We start from the raw sequence: 9,516 nt of genomic DNA, 5'->3' as shown, positions 1-9,516 counted from the left end.
GATCTGACGTCTGCTTCAAGTGAACAAAGAATTTGACTCTTTCTCCGAGATAAGTGAACAGTTAGCCAAAGGCCCGCTTTCAGCTAAGTCCCACCGTCCAGTTCTTCATACGTGGTGAAAACTAAGTTACCAGAGCTCTCCGGGGATGGAAGAAGGAACTTAATGAAGCTACTTCACTCAGAGACGTGGTATGAACCTGGAACTTGTTACCGCATGGAATGGTTGAGGTGAATTAGGATCAAAGTATTTAAGCAGAAAGGAACAAGAAATGCATGGGAGGAGGTTCGTGCATGCACATATATGCACAGACACGCACTCAGTCATACACTCACACTTACACACTCTCACACATACACTCATATGCACACATACCACACACTCACATACACAGTCAAACATGCACAAATACATGCACACACCACACACATATATACACACACACACACACACACACACACGCATGCATACACACATCACATGCTCACACCCACACGAACACACATTCATGCCCATACTCACACAAACATATACCTACACATATACACAGAAAAATACATATACACACGCACATGGACACTCACACATACACACCCACTCACACAAACATACATACAGTATACACACACACACACATACACACACACACACACACACACACACACACACACACACACACACACACACACACACACACACACACACACACAGGGAAGCTAAGTTGAAAGTTGTCAGTTAGCCTTCTCTCAACTTCCTCTTAATTTGAAGCAGTTCCTAAGTTTAGAAAGCCCTCTGATTTACACTTAAGGCATCCGTTTGAGACCAAACGGTTTGGCAGTATTGTTAGAAACAAATAAGAATGATGGCTTGTCTTTCTCTGGGATAACTGTAAAACTGCCAGGTCTTTGCTCCATGACCCAGGGTAACTCCCAGTGACTTCCGGAGTTGTGAGTGTGTGTGTGTGTGAAGCCATTGTTGGTGATTTCCTACAGGGCTGCAAGTTATTTCCTGTCGATGGACCTCTCTTGGGGTTCAATGTGGGAAAGGGAGCTCACCCTATATCAGCCTTTCACCCCTCCCTGGGGATCTCAGCACCAGACCAGGAAGTGAAGGGGCTGCTCTCTTTCGATTCCAATGGAAATGAAAGAAACTGATTAATTTCAGATATATTTTCTGCTATAAACACTTATCCTAATTCAATCTTTTCAGTGTTTAAAGCATTTTTAGAGGATTTAAGCCTTACTTTGTTCTATTGTTTTGCTTTTAATGTTTCAACGAGTTTTTGAATATCTTTGAATGTTTCTGATCATGCAAATATTCACAGGGTTGTTCAACGTTTCAGCTGGCTGTGGAGGAGGATCTTAGACTATTATCAATTTCTTTTACAGGTTGTCAGTTGGGCTTCACCCCCATCACATTTCACCCAGCTCTATGTCCTCCTGTGATGTGGGAAGCCCTCATGACCAGGGTCTGACCTGAGATTCCTCCCGAGTTCCCACAGGGAGCCTGCCTTGGATAAGTTTTTGTTTATACTCGGGTCAATGAAATGCTGGCAGAGCTCAGTTTTGGCTATGAAATCTGCCCTGGAATATATGCGTCATCATAAACTCCTCCCAATCTGTCTCCAGTTAGATTAAACAATATGCTGCCTGAGAGACTGGTGGGATCAGAGTCACTGACACCTGGGCAATTCACGCGAGCACTTGAATCACCTATGCCTAGAGGCTATGGGCCAAGAGATGGAAGGTTAATACTGATAGATACCCGCTGATCAGCAAGGACAAGTTGGGCTGAAGGGCCTGTTTCCATGCTGAGTAACTATGACTCTACAACACAAGTGTGCTCAAATTATTAACCCACCAACTCTAATCCCCATGCAAGCCACCCGGTCTCAGCAGGACTCCACCTCTGACCCTCACACAGAAAGAGGGAGGAGAAGGTTCTACTCTCAAAGCAAAGAGTGAAAAGTGAAAATGATGAGATCGGTACTCATTGGAGCTGTGTTTGGAGTGGGGGAAGGGGTCACAAACCAGTATAAAGTGGGGGTGAAGTTTGTACCTTCTTTGAGTATTCACCACCCAAATACCATCTCACTTGAATCACACTGCTCGCTTTCTCTCAATGTGGGATCTTAGTTTCCAGGCGCAGAGTTGAAATTTTACAGTTTTATTAAGAAGCACTTTTGACATCACACATCATTATCTTTCTGGGATGCTAGAGGACAGCCAGTAAACTAAATTAATAAAGCAATTTATTAAACAGAAGAACTTAAAGAGGGGCTGTTTCCATTTTTCTATGTGCTGTTGATAATGTAGAATATGGAAAGAGCCACAGGTCATCCGATACAATTCTTAAAGGGGCATATAGACACACACACACACACACACACACACACACACACACACACACACACACACACACACACACACACACACACACACACACACACACACACACACACACACACAAATATTATGTGAGCCATATACCTTGCAGTTCATTGTTCCATGGAGATTTTTCTTGTTCAGACAAAATTTGCCTGATCTTAGTGGAATAGTTTACAGACCTGTTCTGGTTTTGCATTTTGGAGCAGCCATTGTGTGAGTGGACCAGTGTAGGAGTGGGAATCTGAGGCTTTGGCTCAAGAGGCTTTGGGGAGGAGGCCCAGGTGAGCAGCAGGTAAGAACAGGTAAGGTTTTTTCTGGTAGTTAAGTAAAAAGACATCAAATTACAATTAATTAAATGAAGTAGGGATGCAGAATCAGGTGATGTGTCGATGTGGGAGCTGGTGGACCCCAGTGTGGTTCCTGGTGACCACATCTGCAGCAGGTGTTGGTTGCTCAAGGAGCTCAGGCTCAAAGCTGATGACCTGGAATCTGAGCTTCAAACACTGCGATGCATCAGGGAGGGGGAGAGTTACCTGAACGCTGTGTTTCAGGCCACAGTCACACCCATTACATTAACCACTTCAAATTAGGTCTGTTGTCAGGGACAAGAGGGTGTGACTGCAAGTGAGGCAGGTAGAGGGATCCAAGAGGTACTGCTGGAGGAGCCTCAGTCCTTGAGCAGGTCCAACAGGTCTGAGATTCTTGCTCCCTGTGCAGATCAGAGTGGGGGCTGTAGGAAGGATGAGCAACTGAATTGTGACACCGTGGTTCAGGGAGCAATTCATGAGGGGGGAGAGAAGAGAAATGTAGTTGTAATTGGGGATAGTATAGTCAGGGGAATAGACACAATTCTCTGTCGCAAGCATCGAGAGACTCGAAGGCTGTGTTGCCTGCCTGGTGCCTGGGTTCAGGACATCTCATCTGACCTGCAGAGAAATTTGGAATAGGAGGGGAAAGATCCAGTTGTCGTGGTCCATGTGGGTACCAGTGATGTAGGTAGAACAAGGAAAGAGGTTCTGCTGAGGGAATTTAAGCAGCTAGGGACTAATTTAAAAAAGCAGAACCAAAAAGGTAATAATCTCTGGATTACTACCTGAGCCACATGCAAATTAGCACAAGGTCAATAAGATCAGAGAGTTAAATGCGTGGCTCAAAGGTTGGTGTGGGAGAAGTGGGTTTGAATTTGTGGGACATTGGCACCAGTACTGGGGAAGGAGAGAGCGGTTCCAATGGGACAGGCTCCACCTGAACCACACTGGGACCAGGGTCCTGGTGAATAGCATAACTAGGGCTGTAGATAGGGCTTTAAACTAAATGGTAGGGGGGTGGGTTCAACAGATTGGAAAAGTGTGGATAAAGTAAAAGGGAAGGAGAGTGTAGGAGAGGTTACTGAAGTCTCCAGAATAAAGAATAAGACAGAAAGTTTAGAAAGGGATAAGAATTTAACTTCAGGCAACATGGAGACAAATTTGAGAAGAAGGTTGGTGAATCCAGGACTGAAGGTGTTATATTTGAATGCACGCAGTATACGAAACAAGGTAGACGAGCTCGTCGTGCACTTAGAAATTGGCAGGTATGACGTTGTGGGCATCAGAGTCGTGGTTGAAGGAAGATCACAGCTGGAAGCTAAACACCCAAGGATACACATCCTATTGAAAAGACAGGCAGGTGGGCGAAGGGGGTGGGGTGGCTCTTCTGGTAAAAAAAATGAAATCAAATCCTCAGCAAGAAGTGACATAGGATCAGTAGATGTAGAATCCTTGTGGGTAGAGTGAAGAAATTGCAAGGGTGAAAAGACCCTGATGGGAGTTATATACAAAAACCAACAGACGGCAACTAAAAAAGCAATAAGGGGAGAAAAGATGAAATATGAAGGTAAGCTAGCCAATAATATAAAAGAAGATACCAAAAGGATTTTCAGATATATAAAGAGTAAAAGAGAGGCAAGAGTGGACATCAGACCACTGAAAGGTGACGCTAGAGAGATAGTAATGGGGAACAAAGAAAGGGCATACGAACTGAGTAAGTATTTACCGTCAGTCTTCACTGCGGAAGACACCAGCAACATGTCAGAAATTCGAGAGATTCAGGGGGCAGAAGTAAGAGTAGTCGCTATTACTAAGGAGAAGGTGATTGGGAAACTGCAAGGTCAAAAGGTAGATAAGTCACCTGGACCAGATGGACTACACCCCAGGGTTCTGAAAGAGGTAGCGGAAGAGATTGTGGAGGCATTGGTTGTGATATTTCAAGAATCAATAGAGTCAAGAATGGTTCCAGAGCGCTGGAAAATTGCAAATGTCACTCCACCCTTTAAGAAGACAGGGAAGCAAAAGACAGGAAATTATAGGCCAGTTAGCCTGACTTCAGTGGTTGGTAAGATTTTAGAGTCCATTATTAAGGATGAGGTTTTGGGGTACTTGGAAGTTCATGATAAAATAGGACAGTCATCATGGTTTCCTTTAAGTGGAGATCTTGCCTGACAAATCTGTTGGAATTCTTTGAGGAAGTAACAAGCAGGATAGACAAAGGAGAGACAGTGGATGTTGTTTACTTGGATTTTCAGAAGGCCTTCGACAAGGTGCCACACATGAGGCTGCTAAACAAGATAGGAGCCTGTGGTATTACAGGAAAGCTACTAGCATGGATAGAAGATTGGCTGACTGGCAGAAGGCAAAGAGCAGGAATAAAGGGGGCCTTTTCTGGTTGATGTTCCGCAGGGGTCAGTGTTGGGTCCGCTACTTTTCACATTATATGTTAATGAGCCAAATGAAAGAATTGATGGCTTTGTAGCCAAGTTTGTAGATGATACAAAGATAGGTGGAGGGGCAGGTAGTGTTGAGGAAGAAGGGAGTCTGCAAAAGGACTTGGACAGGTTGGGATTGTGGGCAAAGAAGTGGCGGATGGAATACAGCGTAGGGAAGTGTATGGTCATGGACTTTGGTAGAAGGAATCAAGGGTTAGACTATTTTCTAAACAGGGAGTGAATTCAGAAATCAGAGGAGCAAAGGGATTTGGGAGTCCCAGTGCAGGATTCTCTAAAGGTTAACTTGCAGGTTGAGTCAGTAGTAAGGAAGGCACATGCAATGTTAGCATTCATTTCAAGGGGACTCGAGTATAAAAGCCAGGAGGTAATGCTGAGGCTTTATAAGGTGTTGTTCAGACCACATTTGGAGTATTGTGAGCAGTTGTGGGCCCCATATCTAAGGAGGGATGTGCTGGCATTGGAGAGGGTCCAGAGGAGGTTTACAAGAATGATCCTGGGAATGAGAGAGTTAATGTATGAGGAGCGTTTGATGGCTCTGGGCCTGTACTCACTGGAGTTCAGAAGGATGAGGGAGGGATCTCATTGAAACAAATCTACCGAATATTGAAAGTCCTGGATAGAGTGGACATGGAGAGGATGTTTCCAGTAGTGGGAGAATCTAGGACCAAAGGGCACAGCCTCAGAATAGAAGGGTGTCCCTTTAGAACTGAGATGAGGAGGAATTTCTTTAGCCAAGTAGTGGGAGAGTCTAGGACCAAAGGGCACAGCCTCAGAATAGAAGGGTGTCCCTTTAGAACTGAGATGAGGAGGAATTTCTTTAGCCAAGTAGTGGGAGAGTCTAGGACCAAAGGGCACAGCCTCAGAATAGAAGGGTGTCCCTTTAGAACTGAGATGAGGAGGAATTTCTTTAGCCAGAGGGTGGTGAATCTGTGGAATTAATTGCCACAGACGGCTGTGGAGACCAAGTCATTGGGTGTACTTAAGGCAGAGGTTGATAGGTTCTTGATTAGTGAGGGTCTCAAAGGTTACGGGAAGAAGGCAGGAGAAGGGGGTTGAGAGGTAAAAATAAATCAGCCATGATCGAATGGTGGAGCAGACTCGATGGGCTGAATGGCCTAATTCTGCTTGTATGTCATATGGTCTGTTTCCCATTTATTTCCCTTTGACTAATGCCATGACCAAGCATGTATCAAGGTCCAGTGATGCCCAGTTATTAAGACAATAACCAGTGCTCTCCTCCCCCAGACAGAATTCCTGGGTGCTGCCAGGTAGGATCCAGAGCAAGGCTTCCTTATGGAGTCCCAAGCCAACCACAGAATGGCAACTCCCTTTTGCCACCTTCCTGCCAACCCTATTACAGGTCCGTGCACCTCTGCTGTGTGTCGAAGAACCTTAAGGGCAGTAGACCAAGCAGATACAGACCCAAAGTTGAACTGGGATTAGCACTGAGAGACCATCGGTCAAGAGCTAATGTCTCTGTACTGAAGGGCTTCACAACTGAATGGCTACTGTTTTAGAAACATAGAAAACCTATAGCACATACACAAAGCTGTGCCGAACATGTCCTTACCTTAGAAATTACTAGGCTTACACATAACCCTCTATTTTTCTCAGCTCCATTTACCTATCCAAAAGTCTCTTAAAAGACCGTATCATATCTGCCTCCACCACCGTTGCCGGCAGCCCGTTCCACGCACTCACCACTCTGAGTCAAAAACTTACCCCTGACATCTCCCTTGTACCTACTCCCCAGCACCTTACACCTGTGTCCTCTTGTGGCAACCATTTCAGCTCTGGGAAAAAGCCTCTAACTATCCACATGATCACTGCCTTTTATCATCTTATACACCTCTATCAAGTCCCCCCTCATCCTCCGTCACTCCAAGGAGAAAAGGCCGAGTTCCCTCAACCTGTTTTCATAAGGCATGCACCCCAATCCAGGTAACATCCTCGTAAATCTTTTCTTCACCCTTTCTATGGCTTCCACATCCTTCCTGTGGTGAGGCGACCAGAACTGAGCACAGTACTCCAAGTGGGGTCTGACCAGGGTCCTATATAGCTGCAATATGGAAGGAGGTGTGGAACACCAAAGATGCATGTGAGATCAGTATATAATTCTACATAACAATAGTGCATGATATATTTGTCTGATTATTTTAGTATTCAACACAATGATTTGAAACAAATTTTCAGAGATGGGGTTTCAGCAGATGTTGGCACGGGCACCGGTGGTGGGACTGTGAGAACCAATGGTGTGCGATGGGCCTGAGTGAGACTCTGGAGAAAGCAAGGCCAAGGAAGGATTGGAAAACAAGAACCAGTGTTTTCAGATCCTGGGTTCAAACACCCTCTATGTCAGCAAGGCTGACAGTGGTAAAGATTTTGCCAACTTCTTTATGTTTTGGATGAATTGTTTCAGGAATCATTGATGCTTAGATAAACAGAGGCATGAGGACAGAGACTGATCCAATCATTTCGCTGGCATTTATTTGAGATGGGGCTCCCAGAAAGAGGTTGAACAAAATGAAGTTAAAAATCAAATCAATTCAAAAATAAGGATGTTTTGAGTCTTCAGAAAATAACACCAGTGCTGACCTTCCACTAACTCCCAACAATGGCGACCGTCCACTCCCTCCCCCACTCACTGCCCACCCTCCTCACTCCCCCACTCACCGCCCACCCTCCACTCCCTCCCCCACTCACTACCCACCCTCCACTCCCTCCCCCACTCACCGCCCACCCTCCACTCCCTCCCCCACTCACCGCCCACCCTCCACTCCCTCCCCCACTCACCGCCCACCCTCCACTCCCTCCCCCACTCACCGCCCACCCTCCTCACTCCCCCACTCACTGCCCACCCTCCACTCCCTCCCCCACTCACTGCCCACCCTCCACTCCCTCCCCCACTCACTACCCACCCTCCACTCCCTCCCCCACTCACTGCCCACCCTCCTCACTCCCCCACTCACTGCCCACCCTCCACTCCCTCCCCCACTCACCGCCCACCCTCCACTCCCTCCCCCACTCACCGCCCACCCTCCACTCCCTCCCCCACTCACTGCCCACCCTCCACTCCCTCCCCCACTCACTGCCCACCCTCCTCACTCCCCCACTCACCGCCCACCCTCCACTCCCTCCCCCACTCACTGCCCACCCTCCACTCCCTCCCCCACTCACTACCCACCCTCCACTCCCTCCCCCACTCACTGCCCACCCTCCTCACTCCCCCACTCACTGCCCACCCTCCACTCCCTCCCCCACTCACCGCCCACCCTCCACTCCCTCCCCCACTCACCGCCCACCCTCCACTCCCTCCCCCACTCACTACCCACCCTCCACTCCCTCCCCCACTCACTGCCCACCCTCCTCACTCCCCCACTCACCGCCCACCCTCCACTCCCTCCCCCACTCACTGCCCACCCTCCTCACTCCCCCACTCACCGCCCGCCCTCCACTCCCTCCCCCACTCACCGCCCACCCTCCACTCCCTCCCTCACTCACTCCCCCACTCACCGCCCACCCTCCACTTCCTCCCCCACTCACTGCCCACCCTCCTCACTCCCCCACTCACCGCCCACCCTCCTCACTCCCCCACTCACCGCCCACCCTCCACTCCCTCCCCCACTCACCGCCCACCCTCCTCACTCCCCCACTCACCGCCCACCCTCCACTCCCTCCCCCACTCACCGCCCACCCTCCTCACTCCCCCACTCACCGCCCACCCTCCTCCCTCCCCCACTCACCGCCCACCCTCCTCACTCCCCCACTCACCGCCCACCCTCCTCACTCCCCCACTCACCGCCCACCCTCCACTCCCTCCCCCACTCACCGCCCACCCTCCTCACTCCCCCACTCACCGCCCACCCTCCTCACTCCCCCACTCACCGCCCACCCTCCACTCCCTCCCCCACTCACCGCCCACCCTCCTCACTCCCCCACTCACCGCCCACCCTCCTCACTCCCCCACTCACCCTCCACTCCCTCCCCCACTCACTGCCCACCCTCCTCACTCCCCCACTCACCGCCCACCCTCCACTCCCTCCCCCACTCACTGCCCACCCTCCTCACTCCCCCACTCACTGCCCACCCTCCTCACTCCCCCACTCACCGCCCACCCTCCACTCCCTCCCCCACTCACTGCCCACCCTCCTCACTCCCCCACTCACCGCCCACCCTCCACTCCCTCCCCCACTCACCGCCCACCCTCCACTCCCTCCCCCACTCACCGCCCACCCTCCACTCCCTCCCTCATTCACTGCCCACCCTCCACTCCCTCCCTCACTCGCCGCCCACCCTCCACTCCCACCCTCCACTCCCTCCCCCACTCACTGCCCACCCTCCCCTCACTCCCCCACTCACTACCCATCC

Source organism: Pristis pectinata, chromosome 34 (assembly GCF_009764475.1).
Source record: "Pristis pectinata isolate sPriPec2 chromosome 34, sPriPec2.1.pri, whole genome shotgun sequence".
Taxonomy (NCBI): Eukaryota; Metazoa; Chordata; class Chondrichthyes; order Rhinopristiformes; family Pristidae; genus Pristis; species Pristis pectinata.
The sequence above is the reverse complement of the archived record's forward strand: the minus strand, read 5'-3'. Positions refer to the sequence as shown.